The 18430-nt window shown below is 42.2% G+C and overlaps 1 long non-coding RNA gene across 2 annotated transcripts; it reads left to right on the top strand.

The window, feature by feature from the left end:
- The first annotated feature begins 4 nt into the window (after positions 1-4).
- On the top strand, positions 5-18208 carry LOC135412666 (uncharacterized). Of its 2 annotated transcripts, XR_010429882.1 has the most exons (8): positions 5-91; positions 424-532; positions 12796-12917; positions 13434-13504; positions 14774-15257; positions 15751-15795; positions 16107-16260; positions 18097-18208. It is a non-coding gene; the product is annotated as an uncharacterized LOC135412666 (long non-coding RNA). The 2 variants fall into 2 exon arrangements; XR_010429883.1 differs by lacking the exon at positions 13434-13504.
- The last annotated feature ends 222 nt before the right edge of the window (positions 18209-18430 follow it).

Genomic DNA, 18430 nt, shown 5'->3' with positions numbered 1-18430 from the left:
TCAGATCTGTGCTCTCATAAAGATGTTGCTGGCCTGTGCCAGAAAGAGAAACCGATTTCTTCATCTGGTAGCACACAGACAACATGACCAGGTATTCAACACAGAATTGGGACTCTCAAACTCTTGTGTCATTACAAATGAAGACAGACCTTTTCTTAATCACCTCTTTGTTTTCAGGACTGCTATGTGGCTTTATGAAGGGACAGAAGTAGCACATTATTCCAAGTAAACTTTGTATATAACCATGTCAAGTGTCTGTATCCTGTGTGTTTTGGGTACAGCAGGGAAGGAGCCTGTCTTCTCCCAGCCCCAGCAGCCCAGCTCTCCTCACAGTCCTGTAAATAAGGAAAGCCAGCCGTTAGGAATGTTGGGCACAATGCAAAGTACTTAACAGCACTTAACAGTAAGAAGTTTCTGTCACAGGATCCCAGGACAGCCATGCATGGAAGGATGAGACCTCCCAGCAACTTGGAACCGGGCTTTATGGACACCTACACACAGTTCTGGCTGTTAAACAAGGACACGGGGACTGGTGAGTACCTGTTTTGCTCCTTGCCCCGAATTACCTGCAGGATTTTTGCTCTGGTGGTATTTTTTTCCCCTCTTTCTCACTGAGATCCTTCTAAAGGTCGCAGGTGACAGACCCCTTTTCCAAGCCTGTATTCTTGTGTGTCCTGAGACACCAGGAGGAAATTATCTGAGGCAGGGGAGTGAGCTGAAGAGAGACAGGAATGCTGTGCAAGTGGGATGGGGTTGTTCCATGTTAGTCCTTTGAGAGAGAGAAAATACTGAGAAGGGCAGAGGGTTGTCAGTGCTGTACGAATGTGCACTTCTGGGAAAGAAGGAAAAGGCATCTCGTTGAGTAGTCTCATCTAAACATGTCTGTCTCTTCTTTATTTGTTCTTCTTCTGTATTTTATATAGGAGTCAAAAGTATATTTGGACAGCTTGAATTAAATTCTGCTTTTTAGCTGGAGCAGTACAGCTAAATCCTTGTACATTATGAATTGGCACCGCTGCATTGAAATCAAGAAAGCTTTGTTGATTTACATCAGCTGTTGCATATTCTTTACTAGAAAAAAAGTGTAATGTATGTTGTAGATGTCCAGATCCACATTTTTTTTCGAGTCAGTTCTTTAGCCAGCTTCTTTGGGTGACTGAAATAACCTGAAAAGTACATTAAAAAAATAATCCTATGAGTTTAAAAGAATCTAGTCCTCTGTGTGTCTCTAATTGGACTATATGCTATTACCACAGTAATCCTAAGGAATGCTTCCCTCATATATATATATATTCTAAACATTATAATATTTAGTATAGCTCCTGTTTTGAGGAAGGATTATATGTGCCTAGTCCTGCCCAGAGAAACCACAGGATATGTATAAACAAGTGGTGTTTAAACTGAGGCTGAGACACAGAATCTGACTGTGGTGCTGATGGCACAAGGAGATGAAAACAAGGTTCACAGCCTTACAGGGTTTACCCACCAAGACAAAAGCATCACACCAAGCTGCTGCACTGATTGCATGCCAAAACCCACTCGGGGTCAGACCTGGAATTACCTGCCACAGTGCTGTTTTGGCCACAAACTTGGAGGAGCAGACTTTGAGGAAAGCATCTGAGAGAGCTAAATCTAAACCCTGAATCAGAATTGGGGGAAACCAGAAGCTGTTGGCCTGGAACAAAATGAATGTAATTGGTCTCATCTTGGGAGGAAGATCTGTTTTCACTGGCATGTTTTCTTCTCAGGTTGACCAAGCCCAGTATGTTCTGGTCAAAACTTGGAAGACCATAGACTGTCTGTGGGCTGTTGCCCATCTTTCATATGATCCACCTTCCATACCACAACAATTTTCTTGACAAGATAACAGGGTTGCAAAAAAGGATTTTTTTTCTGTCATTAAAACATTTCCACATTCCCTCCCCAGGCCTGGTTATCTCTTGGGCCAAGAAAGCTTCAGTTTGGGTGCGTGGAGCCAGACACACACTGCTTTTGGCTGCGTTTGCCAGGATTTGGCATTTATATTTCTGTCTGATTCTTTGCCTCCAGTGGTAGCTTCTCCTATTCTTACATTTGCATGTGAAAGGTACTCTGTGTCTTTTGCTGCTTTCCTGCACCTCAGGCAGTTTCATAATGGCCTTTAGAAGGTATAAAAGAGGCTTCTTGGCATGGTGGATCATCCACACTGTGCTGCCAGGGCTGCACCTCCAGTGACAGCAGCATAGGAGGGCTTTGTGTCTTTATATGTTTAGCCATAACTTCAGAGCATCATTGTTTCTTTGCTTCTGAGTGAAAGGGATGTAGGTTACAATGTTTTGGCACCCATTCTGTCTTCTGAAAAATTCCCAAGGGTAAATGAAGTCAAGAGAAGGATGGGCTCCTGTGGAGAGGAACAGTGTGCAAAGTGTGGAGAAGGGATGGAAGTAAAGTGTTGGAGGAGGCTTAGGTTAAACATGGCAGTGACTTAAGAATTTGCAGTTCCAACCTCTCTCTGTTTCCCAGAATGAAAGACTGGAAAGGAGAGGTTTAACTTTGCATTAAAGCAAAAGCTTTCTAGTGATCTGCATCTGGGAGCAGGCACTGGTGGGAGAACAGGGCTCTGAGCCTTGCAGGCCAGGAGGAGCCTGCTGTGCCCACAGAGGTAGGGGAGGATGCAGGACCAAATCCCTTATGGATAAGGGAAGGTCATCTGCTCCTCAGAATACAGAGTAGAGGTGAATAGTGAAAAAAAAGCAACCCAAAAGATTGCTGTTGAGGACCTTGTAAAATGAAGGTTAATCCTACTGTTGAACAGAAGTCCTTCTGGCAGGTTGCGTAAGCTGCCTCTTTTATCTGACAGTAGAACTGGCAGAGGAGGACAACTTAGGGGAGAATGAGAGTTTTGGGACAGTCCAGCATGCCAAGGCACTGCAAAGCTTCATGCAGCTGATTCCATCTCTGAAAAGAAAGAGGAAAAAAGACTCATTTACCTAGAAGCTTGGAAAATACCTCACTGTTACCGGTCCTGCAAGAAAGAAGAGGTCAGAATGGGCAATTGGACTTTCAAAACTCTAGAAAAGTTTGGCTTGCATTTTGAGTAAGATTTTCTTCTTATTTTAGCTTCACAATGTCCTTGATCCCTGTTTATTTTGGCCAGTTGCTAATTAGTAATGTGATTCTTGCCTGGGATGGTTTATATAAAGTCTCCTGCGTTCTTGAGTGCCCAAAACTCTCACTGGCTTTACTGCAGGTTTGTGTTACAATTGCAATTCATGACTAGGTTTCATTTTAGGCATTTATATTTAGTTTTCTAAGGCTCTGTTGAGGGAAAAGATTCTGCCCCAATAATATATATCCGAGGAATTCTGGTTGTATGGAACTCTGTATTTATCAAACAACTCAGCACAGTGGCAGAGGAAATCAGTGCTGGGTATAAATGCAGTTCTTGTAAAGTATATGTTTCACTAAGTACCAAGATTATATGTTGCATCTCTGTGCCCTCCTTTTATCTTGAATGTTACAATCATATCTGTTAGTTGTTGCATTTAGAAACTGGGGGAGAGGGGAAGTCCCATATAACAATGGGTCTCATGATTGTGTTAAGCCAACCACAAAAATGAGGTCTAGCTACAGATTAGAAATCAGGGAAAACTGCTTTTAAAATATAGTAATAAAAATGCCATTATAATTTGAATCAAATCAGAGTCCTACCCCAAAAGGGCTACATTTAAACTCTTGGGTTTTTCAGTCCTTATCTGTACAACGTAATTGGAGGCTGAAAAATGGCAAATGCAATTCAATGTTAATTGTAGACATAATAAGGTAAGCTGGAACAATTAGTTGGAAGTTATGCCTATGTTGAAATATATATTTTTTATTCTATTACGAAAAGAAAAAAAAATGTGATTTGATCTATACTTTTACAGCCAAGTGACTTCTACAAGTAAAAATGCACTGACAGAATGACATGACATGATTTATTCCTGTGCAGAACTGCTGCTGTAGATATAAGCATAATTAGCCAGGATCTGAACTACCTGAACAAATAGTTAATTTGTCTCTATTTACACCTTCTCACCGAGTTTCAACTGCAGACCCAAGAATGCTGCCTCAAACTGGTGCAAAGTACAGGTGCAAATTATTCTGCAAATGAGAGCGCTGAGCTGAATGTAAATTTAACTAATAGAATAGTCTGCCTCCATCATCTGGCTTTTTGTATGTTGCTTATTTTAGACTGCCATCTCCTCAGAGTGGGAAGAGATTAATACCAGTTAATATACATTATTATTCTGTATTTCAGTGCGTACCTTAAAAGACCAGTACAAAAGCCTGAGGGATCCAGGCAATAATATGATGCTATAACAACTGTTCTAGCTGCCCAACTACTTTATTTTCTGACATTGACCCCGTGTTTGTCCCTGGAAGATAAGATCTGGGTTTAATTATGCCCTTGGATAACCCAGTAAGAGAAGAAATGTCAGGAAGAGGGGATACTTCAGGGAGCAAAATATTTGGGTGAACTTCCTCTTGTGTATTTAGAGAAGCATAGGACTTAAATTTCTCTGAAACATAAGCAGACTTTCCTCTCCCCCAGAAAAACCTTGAGTAATTGCTATGCAGAAGTAGTAAATAATATATTCAGGAGCTTAATCCACAGTATTTCAGAGCACATGGCACTTTGCTTGTGCTCATGTCTCATCTTTGAAAAGCTATGTGAGGAATTAATGTAAGCCATCAGAGTTCTTGACCACAACTGTATCCCTCTGGAAAATGGGTTTTCCAGAACGCCTGGGGGACAGTGGCTGCCTGTAGGCTGTGTGCTCACCCCAGCCAGTGGCTCAGCTCCAAGGTGCTCAGGACAGGCAAGCACAGAAGTCTTACCCTCTCCTCAGAGCCACAAAAGAGAACCAGCCATGCCCAGGAATCTCTCCTGCTCAGCAAGAGCCAAGTTCCTATGTCAGCCTGCATCCCGATACACATTTGGACTGCCAGCCCTTTCTTGTGTCAGAGGTTTGCCAGGAAAATGTATGGTTTCAGCCAGAGAACCCTGTGTTCTGTGCAAATGAAAGCAAGTAGTCCTGGTGTTAATCATCTCACTTGTCACTGAGCAAAACAAAGCTTTTGAAGCTGATTCAGAAATTATCCTCACATCCAAATGCAGTCTTTGCTGGCCCTGCTTACCTGTGTCACGTTGTTCCCAGATATACACAGACACGGGACTGCCTTGACTCAAGATCTAACAAATACGTCCTGATTTCGTGAAAGTCACTTGGAAGGTGGGGTTGAATACAGACTATTTTATTTGTTTTGAAGTAACTTGCTGGATGAATGCACCAAAACTTTGGAAACACGAGTGGACACTGACGGCAAACTGCCCTTGGTGTGTGGAACAGCCAGCCCTGCCAGTCTGCCTGGCTCTGGGACAACCTGCCAACCAGCTTTACCATCTTTAGTCCCTTTTCTGCACACGCTGCCTTGTTTTTGAGGTGCAAACCAAGCACAATTTAAAAAGCAAAGGATCCTGAAGGTTCTAGGGATTTACATCTACGTTGCTCTTCCTCTTAGGGAAGCTCCAAGCCTTTTCCCATCTCTAAATAGCAATGCTTTGTGTCTGTCACTGTACCTGTCATTATCTCATTGTTGGGGTTGGTGTGTTTGGTTAGTAACACCTGCTCATTCACCTGATTAGCACCATGCTTTAATTTCATTTAATAAGTATATTTCGGAGTCAGAATGATCTTCATCAGCCAGAATAATTTAACTTTGCCATGTAGAATTAATTAAGATGAAGACTGTCAAATGAAATGTAAAAAATAATCAGCGGTTCTCATTAAGAGATAATAATAAGACCTTTTTTCTTGTTTAGCAGTTTTGTTTTGGTCTCAACATCAAATTTTAAGAGGTGTTACATGTTGTGAACATTCATTTTAATGCATTTGATCTCATCTGGCACCATGCAAAGAAATAAAATCCTTAACCTTCATTTGACAACCAATAATTAAGAGTGTGAGCTTAATACTGAAAAAAAGAGCTTTAAGAATAGGTAGCTAATTTTAGGCATCCATCAGGAGTTTGATGAAATATGGAACACTTGAAAGATGAGCTGAAGCAGCCTCTGTTGGAACCTAATGACTGGCTTCAAGAACTGAGTCAGCCCTGATACAATTTTGAAAGTTTTGAGACAAACAAATAGAGGAGTTGAAGTTCACTCCTTGAAGAGAGTGTCAGGGCAATAAGGGTTTAGAAAAACTGGGGGATTTGGATTTGTTTTGTAAGGGAAAGTCCACCTTTTCTCCTTTGATAGTGCTGAATGTAAGAAGGATGGTGCTGGCTGATCCTACATATTCCCTAGGGATAGGGCAAGAACTGGTTTGCAGGAGAAAGACATTTTGGTGGCAGGAAGAGCTGATCTCCCAGAACAGACAGCAGTTCAAGGTGGCTGTGGAGTCTCTTTCTTTGGGGCTTCTTAAGAACAAGGCAGACAAATATCTCCCAGGAGTGCTGGAATATACTTCCCCTGACTGGGGAAACTACTTGGCACCTTCTCTCTGCCTTGTGCTGTGTTCTCCTGAGGGTGAGCAGAGTGTGGAGAAAGGCAGTGGGCGTTCTTAAGGAGTGCACTTGCTTCATGGTATTGCCTCAGCCAAGGAGTCAAAGTCTGCTCTAAACACTCTAATTTATTAGAACTTAAATAACAATCGTAAGATGAAAGGGTATGTAGGTTAAAACACAGATGCCTGTTGAACCAAGACAGACGTTGTGGACTGGAAAATAATTTTGCAAATATAAAATGTTGGCTATGTTTCAAGGCAGGGAAAGTCTTCCTTCTTAAATGTGCAGTTGCTACGTGATCATTTATTTTCTGGATTTCCTTTGTGTTGAATTTCCAGAGTTATGGTAAACAAAATGGTCATCATAAGCCATTCAAAGAATATCAGCTTTATGGGGATAGAGATGTCATCCCTATTGCCTGCAGTTAATCCAAGAAATGAAGTCTCACCCTTTCCAGCCCATTATTGGGCAGTGAGCCCAATGAAGTAATTTTCCTTTGATTATGCAGTCAGCCCTGAATGTATGAATAGATTTGATGACTACATGCTGTGGTTTGTTGGTAGTTTTTTTTTATTTATTTTTAAAATTTATTTTCTGGATTTTATTCTGGCTGGAGGCTATACAGTATGTTATGCTACCCATCAGACTTGGCTACAGAGTCCAACTTGAAAAACATTGTTCTTTCCTTGCCAACTTGCTCAGCCTATGGTCACTCAGCCTTGTCAGCTCTCCTGGAAAGAGCCAAAGAAGACTTTACCAATGTTTCTTTCCCTTTTCCTTGCATTTCTTGCTTCAGATTGGGCAGAAGTTTTTGTGGTACCTGGCCAAGAGCTCTGTTGGTATCTCTTGTGCTCAGAAGAGGCAACCTGGCCCTGTTATCCATTGAGTGCTGAAGAGGAGCCAGGAAGAGAACAATTCTTTCTGGTGGAGTTACAGGAATATTTGCTCATAACACATCTATGTTTTTATGAGCTCCAGCAAACTAAACACAGAGGGAGATGTAATTTCCACCATTATGCTGTGGCAGAGAGAAACAGCATGTCCTTAGGGCTACTGAACTACACAGGAGGGAAAAATACTGCTGGGAATAAAATCTTCCAAAGGCATCCAGGCAAGGGACAACCATAGAAACAAGCCCAGCCTCTGTGTTTAGGGAAAGACTGGCTACCTGTAACTCTTCACCCCTTGGATACTCAGCATCCCTTGGAGGCCCATATGAAGCTGGTTCCTACCAGAATCCCATAGATTTATCCCTGACCATTCAGGTTGATCACTCTCTTGTGTGCATTATGTTCTCTCGGGGCTGGAATGTTTAAATTCCCTGGTAAAGGAACCCACGTCACGGCTCTCTCCACCCTTTGTGGCTTCCACTTGTGAGAACCCATTGCACACCAGTTTTGCTCTTGGGCATTTTGGCACAGCAAGTACCCTCTAGCCCACTCAGTGTAAGCAGGCCTCCTCTATTCCAGTGTGAATTCCAAGTAGGAGCTAATGGCAAGAGACTCTGCATCTGCCTGCTCTGGCCATGCCAGTGATACACAGAAGAGCAGGAAGTGGTGGGAGGGCACCAGAATAAGAGCAGGGCCATCATATAGATCTAGGCCATTGTTACAGCTCTAAAATTAGAGACATAATCATAATAGAACCCTCCTATTCTAACTTCATGTGGGTTCTTCTATAAGGACTGCAGATGCTTTCACCCCACAAACTGGTGCTTGCACAAATCTTGAGGAGCTGTACTTGTCTGCATTGCCTGCCAGCCATGACAACACATGTGGCTGGGAAGGGTTTTGTGTTGTGGCCAGACAACACTGCAGCTCATCTGTCCCTCCCCTTTTCTCCTCCCTTTGCCTCTCCTCCTCTCCTCCCAGTCTCAGTCCCACCGGGGCTTTTCTTTCAAAGTCTGCCGCCAAATTTTCTACTTCTCTCCTGTCAGGCACTCTGCCTGTGAATTGCCAGAGTTCTCTTTTCTTCTAAGTGTTCACTTCTTTCTTCTCCCTTTCTCTAGTCTTTCCTCTTTTGTTTCCCATTAAATCCTTTTTTGTTTGTCTCACTTACCCCCCCCCCCCCAATTTTCATCTTGTGCAGCTTTTGCCTCCAAGTTTCTGTAACTGCAATTTGTTTGGATGGTGTGTGTGATTTCCTTTTGCTTTGACAGTTGTCTTTTGGACAAATGTTGATGCAGCTTGTGCTTCCAGGTAAAAAGTACAGTACCTCATGGAAAAGAAAGCTTTATATCCTATAAAAACAGTGAATTGATTTGAATATTTTCAAACTATGATTGCTTGAAATAACTTGTTTTCCATAAACTTCACAAGTTATTGTAAAGGAATATTGACAGAGGGAAAAAATTATTTTAGAAGTAAGGTTTTCTGCAGTATCCCATATTCCCATCTGCTTTCAAAGTGACTTTGGAATGGTCTGTTAAACTGAGAGCAAATACAGCATGAGAAATTGTGTCCTCTCTTTCAGTGCTGAGATATTTGTATTTTTAATATGAACTACACCATTATCAAAACTCTTCCTATCAATTGTTGAAAACAACTTTCTCCATGTTCGAGTAACGTTTTGTATTCATTTATTTATCTAGGATGAGGAATAGCTGGAACACGAGAGACTTTCCTGGGAATGCATCCAAGAAGGGCTGGTGGAGGCTTCCTAGTTAATCAGTTTGTCAAAAGGAGGACTTTTTCCAGCCTGCAATATTACTCACTTAACTTTTCATTAGGCCTTTTAACGTGAGCACTCTTAAAGCAAGCAGCTGTGACACGGAAGTGTTGACTTAGGCCAGATCCCTTGGAAGTCCTGACTTTTCACCATGTGTCCTGTGCATTGCTAACCCACAGCAGGCTGAGCTCCCCCTGACCCCCCTCACTCACTACAGCCTTCCTCAGGGTTTGCTCTCTGGGTATCATGAGTGTTACTCATAAAGGGTTTGAGGTCCCCAGACAGATGTGTCTACTTCCACCATTAAAGTGGATTCAGGTGCTTGGCATGGCTGTCTCCAGGCAGATTTTCCCTTAAATAATTGATAGCTGCCCATGGTTCTCTGTCTGGATCTACTCATGTTTATAGGGAAGCATCTCACACTTTTTTATTGACATGACCTGTTTTTACGTTCTCAGGTGACAAATTATGCCAACTGAGCTTTCTTACACCTACTATGATATGATAAGAAATTTTTAAGTCAACCACAGTCCTGAAAACTTTGTAAAACTTTTAGCAGTGTGAGGCACCAGGGTTTGATTGCCAGAAGATGTTGAATGAAGAAAGAAGAGAAACGTCTTAGAAATGAACCTGAGTGGTGTTACATTGAAAATCTTGTTAAGGGCAACAGGCAATAAAGCACATGAGTCGAACCGAGCAATGACCATTAGTCTAGTTAGTGTTTTGTTACTCTGGTCAAACATACCCCTTAATTAAAAAAAAAAGCCTCATAAATGATATGGTAGAAATGTTACAGAAAAAAATCTTCCTGTTATCTGCCTCCTTTCTCTGGCATTATCTTTGCCCTCCCTCTGGGCCCTCAGGGCACTGGTTTTTCTTCCTCGAAAAGAAGAGGGTGTTTATGAAGTGTCACCATGCTGAGGACAGAGAGGGCTATTGTTTCTTGAGCAGTAACTACCAGTTCATTCCCTAGGTTCTTATTTTTATACTTTATAAACAGATATGCAATGTGTTGTTTGCTTTGGGCAGACACTCGTAGGGTTTGTGAGACCAGGCTTAGCAGACTTGCAGACATGATATATGCAAACAAAGCAAGGCATTGCACTGGCTGGGCTGAGCTCAGCTTTAGACAAGGCCTTGATGATCAATCCTATGCAATTGATAATGGGTATGTGGTGGCTCTTGCAATGGAATGGCTGGTTTCTTTCATTAAGTTTATTTTGTTTGAAAACCAAACTTATTTCATGGCTTGCAAGTGGAATTAATGATTTTTATTACAGCTGCACCACCTACTGTGTTGTGCTTTTGAGGTGCAATTGTTGCAGAGGAACTGCAAGTGGTGCTTTATGTCATGACAGGGTGGCTACTCTGTGTATTGGGGCTGCCTCTGGATAAAAGGTAATTTCTATCTCTGAAACATTTTACAATTTAATCGATGTTTACAATTTTCAGAATTGCTTTGGAGCTCTGAATTTGGAAATTCTCTGCAGCTCTGAGATTTTGAGGACAAAGCCAAAAATTATGTAGAGACTGAGCGAACTGATGTGTGAAAACAATTTGTAAAGACTATTTCCGAAACAGTGGGATACAAGTATAATCTGCATATATTTGAAAGATATGAGCACTTGAGTCAAAAGAGAGGACTAATATTATATCAGCCTTGGGAACAGCTGGTTTTAGCCATGAAGCAGAGAATGGACCTCCCCTTAGGAAGCTCTTGCAAGGGATCCACAAGAGTCCCTAATGGTTTTAAACAAAAGTTTTCCTGAAGAGTAAAACGTGTATGATATGGTTTGTTTTCATGTGCTTGGAACTACTTGGATGCTTTTGAAGCTGTCCTGTGCCTGATAGCTTGAAAAACACCTGTCTTGTCAGGATGCTGCACACCTGTGACCTCCCCTGATTTTGGTGATTTGCAGTCTTTTTGTACCAGTTGTTCAGTGTCATCTCCTTAACCACAGACAGCACTTGTTGCTAATGGAAAGGAACTTGATCTCTTTTTACACCTTTGCTCCCTCAGTCCACACAAGGAACTGAAGAACTAAATTTTTGTTTGACCCCACAGTTAAGGACAACTTTATTTAATGACAAGGTGATGCCTGGTTTTGTAGGCAGGACACTGAATTCCTTATACCTCTGGCACTACAACAGAGATGTTTTGTGCCAGTGCTGTTTACATTAAAAAAAAAAAAAAAAAAGAGTTCCTTTAAGCACTATACAAGCAACAAATTCCATACAGTAGCTTGTTCTACATTTTTCCTTTTGTTTGCTTACTATTGTTAAGTCCAGATCATTTACTCCTTTAAAAGCTGACTGACAGCTTTCAGTTGTGCAATTCTCAGTGTGCTAAAGGTTGTTGTGTTGACAATAACTGAGGTACTTGCATTCAAACATTGCTCAGGAGGGATGGTTTACTTCCACTGGTTATTATTTCAGGCATGTTTGCAAAGGGGAGAAAAAAGAAAGGCAGCTGGGAAAAGGAGTGACGCAGTAGCTAGGGCAGGGTAAGGATATGAGGAAGGGATTAGTGGTGGGGGTGGAATGTAAGCAACCACCCCCAGAGCTTTCACAGAAGTGACATCAATAAATGGAGTTCGTAGGTGGAGACCCTGGGTTTTGTATTGCAGGTGAGCAATCTCCTACTGGATCTGCAGAATCCCTTAGGGGGCAGGAGTAAGAAAGAGGAAATGAAGACATATCAAATATGAAAAATCATAACTTGGTCTTTGGCTGCATTGTTGTCTTAAGTCCGTCCATCACTGTAGGAAACCTCTGTGACAGACACAGATTTGTCAGGGGTAGAGGCTGTATCACATCAGCCTTCTCTGCTGGTGTGTCTGAGAGGAAGAAAGCTGGCTACATACATAGTCCCACTTGTAATTAGAAATATTTTATAACCCACATCCCTAACGGAATCTGGGAGAAATTGTTATGACAGTGTGTTCCTAATGTATTGCAAGACCACAGCGCAATAATACTTTTAAACGTTCTGCATCTGATCTAATATTGCAACTCATCCATCAAAAATTGACCTCGAAGTCTCTCAAAGATGGCTGTTGCTGGTGTAAATGCTTATAATGAATGCTAGTGTTGCCTTGCTGAATGGCAAACGGTACTGTGAGTCCTCTGAGTGGCAAAAACAGGTCGATAGTTTGTGGCGAGATATCCCCAGCAACATCTGATGGGCAGTGATCTTAGCTCTAGATATCAGTGCTCCAGTTCCCCGTGTCAAAAAAAGGTAGTTGTTAAAGTACCACCATAGAATCATTAGAACAGGAGCAGAGCTGACCCCACTTGAGACAGGACCAGCTGTACCTAAACCTCTGCACAGACACTGAAACTGGGAGCCTGCGACTCTTCCTGTCATGGCACTGGTTTTCCACAGTAATAAATAGCATTCCTATGCCTGTGCATTGGGGAATCTTGTCTTCATAATAAAATCACTGCTATCCTTCTTTTCTATCCTTCTTTTTGTTTGGGGTTTGTTGTTTTTTGGGGTTTTTTTTGGTGAACAAAGCAAAAGGTATCATAGAACAAATTTTACAGCAGCTCAGCAATACATTTCTGCTCTTACAACCAAGATAAATTTTATTTCAGAACTCACTGCATCAAACCCAGAGATATGCTGTATTTGAAGAGTGAAAAGAAATATAGTGATTCATGGACTAGCCAATCTACAGGCTCGCTGATCAACAAAATGGGAGCTTTAAAGCATACAGGTAATGTTGGCCTCATATGTTTGAGGCACACTAAGTTTTGTTAACTTTCTTAGGAGGGAATATCGAAGGTCTTGGTACTGAGAATGGACAGAGCAATAGCAGAGTGTATGAGTTGTGATGATTTATTTCTTTTCCAATGCTTTTGGGTGACACATTCTATGAAATATTAGTGAATTAGCTTCTCTCAGTTCAGCTGTTGGAGCTGTTGTTTCTCCTCTACAGGCATTTTGCTGTGTCTCTGTCACTGTATTTACTCAGAAATGTGGTTTCACATAGACACACATAGAAAAAGAGAAGTTTGGGCTATGTATCAGGGAAGTGATTTTGCTGGAACAATTAAATTCTGGAAAAAAACAAAGCTAGTTAGGCAAAGTGGACACTGAGCCATTTGGGAAGCCAGCTAAGCATCACTGCAAATTACACAGGAAGGGAGTAATTCTGCAAAATGAAGTGTTGAAACTGGATAATACAAGTGCTCGTTTCTGATGAGGTCCTTACTATCTGTTGTTTGTATAGAGATAGACAATGGTCTTGTTAGTAGTTCTGTGGAAAAAGAGAATTGAGACACCAGCATTTGCAGAATCCCAGTGAGTAATAATTACAATTTTTAAGCCATTATTTCACTATTTAGGATTGTATTTGAAATGGAGAAAAAAAACTTTTGTTTACTAATGAAGATGGATGGAATTTCTAAGTGAAATGTTCAGGTGCTGCTGATGGCCTTTGTTATGAGTGCTTAAATTGCAGGAATTGAGTCAATCCCATTCCCCAAAGCACATTGCAGTTAAACTGTAAGAATGGAAACTACTTGAACTGCTACAGAATTGCCCACGTAGCCTTTGCAGGTGGAGTGGTTATCCTGTGTTTTGTGCACATGTATATTGAGTTCCCAACGGAAGTCCTGCCTCTGGCCAGGTTTTTGGCATTCTTTCCAAGGGAACTTTTCTGTTTCTGAGCCAGTCCTTTATGGATTTCTCCATTAAAGCTCCTACAGGAGAAGTGATAGAGAAGAAAGTAAGTTAAACCCAAGGCAAATGTGCATTTTGATTATTAGGACTTTCTTATTCTGAATTTTTTGTCACAGTTTTCAAAAACCATGTTGGAAGAGAAATAATTGCTTCAATATTCAGGTCTGGGAGTTTGGGGCTTGAATGCTTATTTTAACATGGCAATAATGGTTATTTGACAATATTTGTGTAGTTTGAGATATCTCAAGACTGCACCTCCTTTCACTACCCCATGTGTTTCACTTTTTGAAATTATTATGATTTAAAGGAATGTAACAATTGTTGCTTCATTTAACCTCTGAGCTGGCAAAGAGAGAAGGATGATATGGATGAGGATGATATGGATGATACAAGAATTAGGGTTTAAATTGTAGAGCACTAATTTAGAAACAATGTAGAACAATCCAGTACATGGTGAATGTTTGACTTTTTTCCTAAATAGATTATAATAACTCTGGTTGTTAAAGAGAAGAGAGCTATCTAGCGGTTACAGATGTCATCACCTTTTGTCCAACAGCTATCAAGGGCTGCACCCAACTTAAAAAGGTTTAAATTATCCAGGAATAATGCAAGGTTTGGGATTAAGCTCTGTAACATAAGAGGACAAATTCTGCCACATGCTATGGCTTTACAAACTCATTTTCTGAAATGCATTTTATCTCATTAACTGAAAATCTCATAATATTTTAAATAAAACTAACAGCCAGTAATGTGAATTAGAAGTGGTTATGTTGGGAAACAGAGTTGCATGAGAAGTTGCTGCGTTGTCATGGGGGGTGGGAAAAAAAAAGGCAGAATAATTGGCAAGTGCCATATAGGAAATTTGGCTACTAAACATTTCTCTTGTAGCAGTGAAACACACCCTCCATGGACTGTGGCATCGTGTCCCTCATGGCAGCCCCTGGAGCCCACTTGGAGAAACCCCGGAGCAGCTGCCAGTCACAAACAGCCAGGGAAAACTTCCCCATCCCACAACTCCTGGAGCCCCTCACCAGCCCAGCCTGGCAGGGACAGTGAGGACACTGCCCACACTGGAACACCCCACAGCTCCTGGAGCCCCTGACCAGCCCATCCTGGCAGGGATAGTGGGAACAGTGCCCACACTGGAACATCCCACAGCTCCTGGAGCCCCTCACCAGCCCAGCCTGGCAGGGACAGTGGGAACAGTGCCCCTCACCCTGCCCTGGAGCCCCAGAGTGACCAGAGGCTCCGAGGCCCTGCCTGGGGGAGGCCACAGGGCCCAGAGCAGGTCAAACCCAAGGCTGTGCTCCCCACACGCTCCGGGCCCTCCCATCCGGACACCTGAGAGCTGCTCTGCCACAGGGAGCTGACGGTAACTACAGAGTCTGTCTCCCTCTCTTTCTCCTCCTTCTCTCTTCTTGTTCCCTCTTCTTCTCTTCCTTTGCTCCTTTCTTGATGCTTTGGGTAGCTTAAAGCTGGGGGGATTGGATTTTGATTTCAGGGTTGTGGATTAATGTGTGCTGGGTCTGTACTGTGGTGGAATGTTTTGCCTGGATTGTGTGGTGCCCTTCTGAACTGTTGCCCAGTTCCCTTTTTTCCTCCCCTAAATTATCAGTACAGGTGCCTCTTGGGAACAAGTGTGTGGGTTATTCTCTTGATGCTGTCTCGAAGTATTAAAGAACACTCTCTCTATATATATATAAATATATATATCTATTTTAAAATAAAACTCCTGGCTAAGCCCCTGAGCTTGTGGTTCTGGGTCTGGGGTGTTACAAGTGCGTACATGAACACAGAGTTGTGACTGCAGAGCTGTAGCAGGAGTTAATTTTCATTAATTTAGGGTTGTGTTTTGTCTTTTTAAGCTGCCGAGGTCTCAAAGAATCACAAAACTCTCAGCTCTCATCCTGGTAGGTAGATCGTGTAGAAATCATCTCTGAAATATTTTAAACTCTTCTGAATAATTAATTATAGTGACAGATTTTTCCAAATGGACTCTCAGTGCAAGGTATTCTATTGCATTATTGTCCTATAGAGACTTCCAGTTTATTTCTTTGCACTCTTTATCTTACATCATTCTGTGCACATGCTGTTACTTTTTTTTGTGCTGCTTCATATTCCCATTATTGCTTCTTCCCTTGGTCAGGCCATTGCAACATACACATTGCACCTGCTTAGATATCTTTAAAACTACCTCTACAAATCCCTAAATCCATTACAGATGCAAACCAGAGCCTCTCAGTGAGACACTCTGTCTTTTGGACACCAAGTTGTCATCAAAAATCTCACCATCACTTCTTCACCTGCTCATGTGGTGCCCAGCTGTGCCTTGTTGGCCCTGCACTTGCCTGTTGTATGAGATGTGCTGCTCAGAGGTGAGATTCCAGTTCTGAAAAACTCCACGTCAATCTCGAGTTGGCCCCTGTGTTTTCTTCCAGAGAATTAGGTTTTAACTGGGGAGAGGGGAAGGTTTTAGTTCTTCTTCTATGTGCCTTGAAATACAAGTGGGTATTGTAAAGAAAATATAGCTGCATGAGGAAGCAGAGTGGTTAGAGTGAAAACTTCCAATCACTCTGGAAGCCAGGATCTTTACATGTTTTACATTACAGTTCACTATGTTAGCACTTGGCCACAATGCTGTGCAGCTCCTAATGCATCAGAGTTATGGAAACATCTGGGCTAAATAGCTTCATGCCGATCCACTGAGAAAATCCACCAAGGATTCAATACTTTTTGAGATATTTCATTTTCTATCTAGGATAGTAGATTGCATTATGCTTATATACCGATTTATGAAACACACAGGAACATCTTGTTTCTCTTTTTTGTTGTTTCTCTTAGTCTTTATGTGCCTACAGGGCACATCTGTGCTATTTTATTAAGAGCTACGTTAAGGCTGGGCCTTGGGTGGACACAGTGTGGGAGAGGGAGCAAAGAGGTTCCTTTTCCCTTTGCGCAGCCCATCCCAAGGCTGCCAGAAATTACAAACTCCTCCAGAGCCAGGAGTAATCCTTTGAAAGAAAGATGTTTCTGCTGCATCTCTCCCCTGCTGGCCAGGAGAGCTGGCTGACCATGTGGGAAAGTACCAAATTACCCTGTTGCAGCCCAGCCAAGGTGCTCTGGTTGGAAGCCCCTTTGCTGCAGGCATTGCTTCCCACACACTGTCTGTCCCTGGCACGCCCTGTGCTGGGATTCTGCAGGAGCAGCACGTTCCCTGGCATCCTCTGATCTCCAGGGATGCTGTTCTGGGGACACCCAGCTCTGCTTTGGTGTGTTTGTGTCATGCTGGTACAGTAGCAACCACTGAAATCTGCTTTTAGATCTCGTGTAGGGCACACGCAAGCCCTGCTGACTGTGAGATCTGTAATGTTGTAAGTTGATCCCATCTGCTGTCACAAGGAGCTGTTGGTTTCCAAAACTTCCCTGCCTCTCTGAAAAGTTTGCATCCTGTACATTGCTCTGCTACATAACCCTTATAAAAACCTGATAGTGAGTATGACTTTGACCTGTGCCTTGCAGGTCAGTGTTTTGTGCATCTAAATGTCTTGAATTTTAGTCCAGCAGAGGATCCACGTGGGGATCACTCTGACACCACATAAAATAACTGCCATTAAACTTTTATTATTGGGCAAAGCCTACATCCCCCTTCTTAAAGAGGTGAGGGATTGCTACAGACCCTTCCTTTTTCCCCCTGGAAGCATTCAGGTACTGGATATATCTTTTAATTGCTTCCTCCTGGCTCTGAAAGCTTAGCCTTCATCTGGTGTTCAGGTTGGACTTCAAATGAGGCGAGGAGCTGGAGAAGAGACATCTTGTGTGGAAGAGGCTGGGCTGTCCTCATGGACTTACCTCCCAAGGTTGCAGGTTTGTTTAAGTTTACTACTTGACCAGGACTGAATCCCAGTCATGGACTGCAGATCTGCAGGGCTGAGGACACAGAGCTAGTCTGGTATGAGGATGACATCTTTCCACGTGAAGAAGAGAATGTTGTCATCCTTGTGTTTCTCTAAGTTGTCAGATAAAGCAAATTCAGCCATGCTTGTGTAGCTTGAAGAATACATAATCGTATTTTAGGTCAGATCCTCCAATTTTAGTCACACTTGAAAGCAGTAAATTAAACTGTTTCTCATGGTGGAAGTTTCTGAATAGTCTGATACAAATTTTCTGTACCCTCATTAAAGGGATGATTTTCACCCACTATACTGTTTTAGGCTGATGTGATAAACTCTGGCTCTAATGGAAAACCAGTTAGGAAGCAGAAAGAGGAGAGATTGCAGAGCTGGGGGCAGCAATATCAGCTTGTGACCCAACACTGACCTGTTGGAGTGAACTTTGACTGTAGCATCCTTTCTCCCAGAGGTACTAATTTTGCAGGATATAAGTAAGGACTCATCTGTCCTTGAGGGAGACCCCTCTAGGTTTTGCTGACTTGCTCTTCACCAGGCCAAAGAAGTGTAGCTATAGGTCAGGAAATGTTCAAGGCAACCCACAGTGTGGGGAGTTAATCTATTTTATGTGCATATAAAAAGCTTTTATAGGGATCGT

This window comes from Pseudopipra pipra, chromosome 4 (assembly GCF_036250125.1).
Source record: "Pseudopipra pipra isolate bDixPip1 chromosome 4, bDixPip1.hap1, whole genome shotgun sequence".
NCBI classification, from domain to species: domain Eukaryota; kingdom Metazoa; phylum Chordata; class Aves; order Passeriformes; family Pipridae; genus Pseudopipra; species Pseudopipra pipra.
This window is presented reverse-complemented; position numbering and strand designations above follow the sequence as displayed.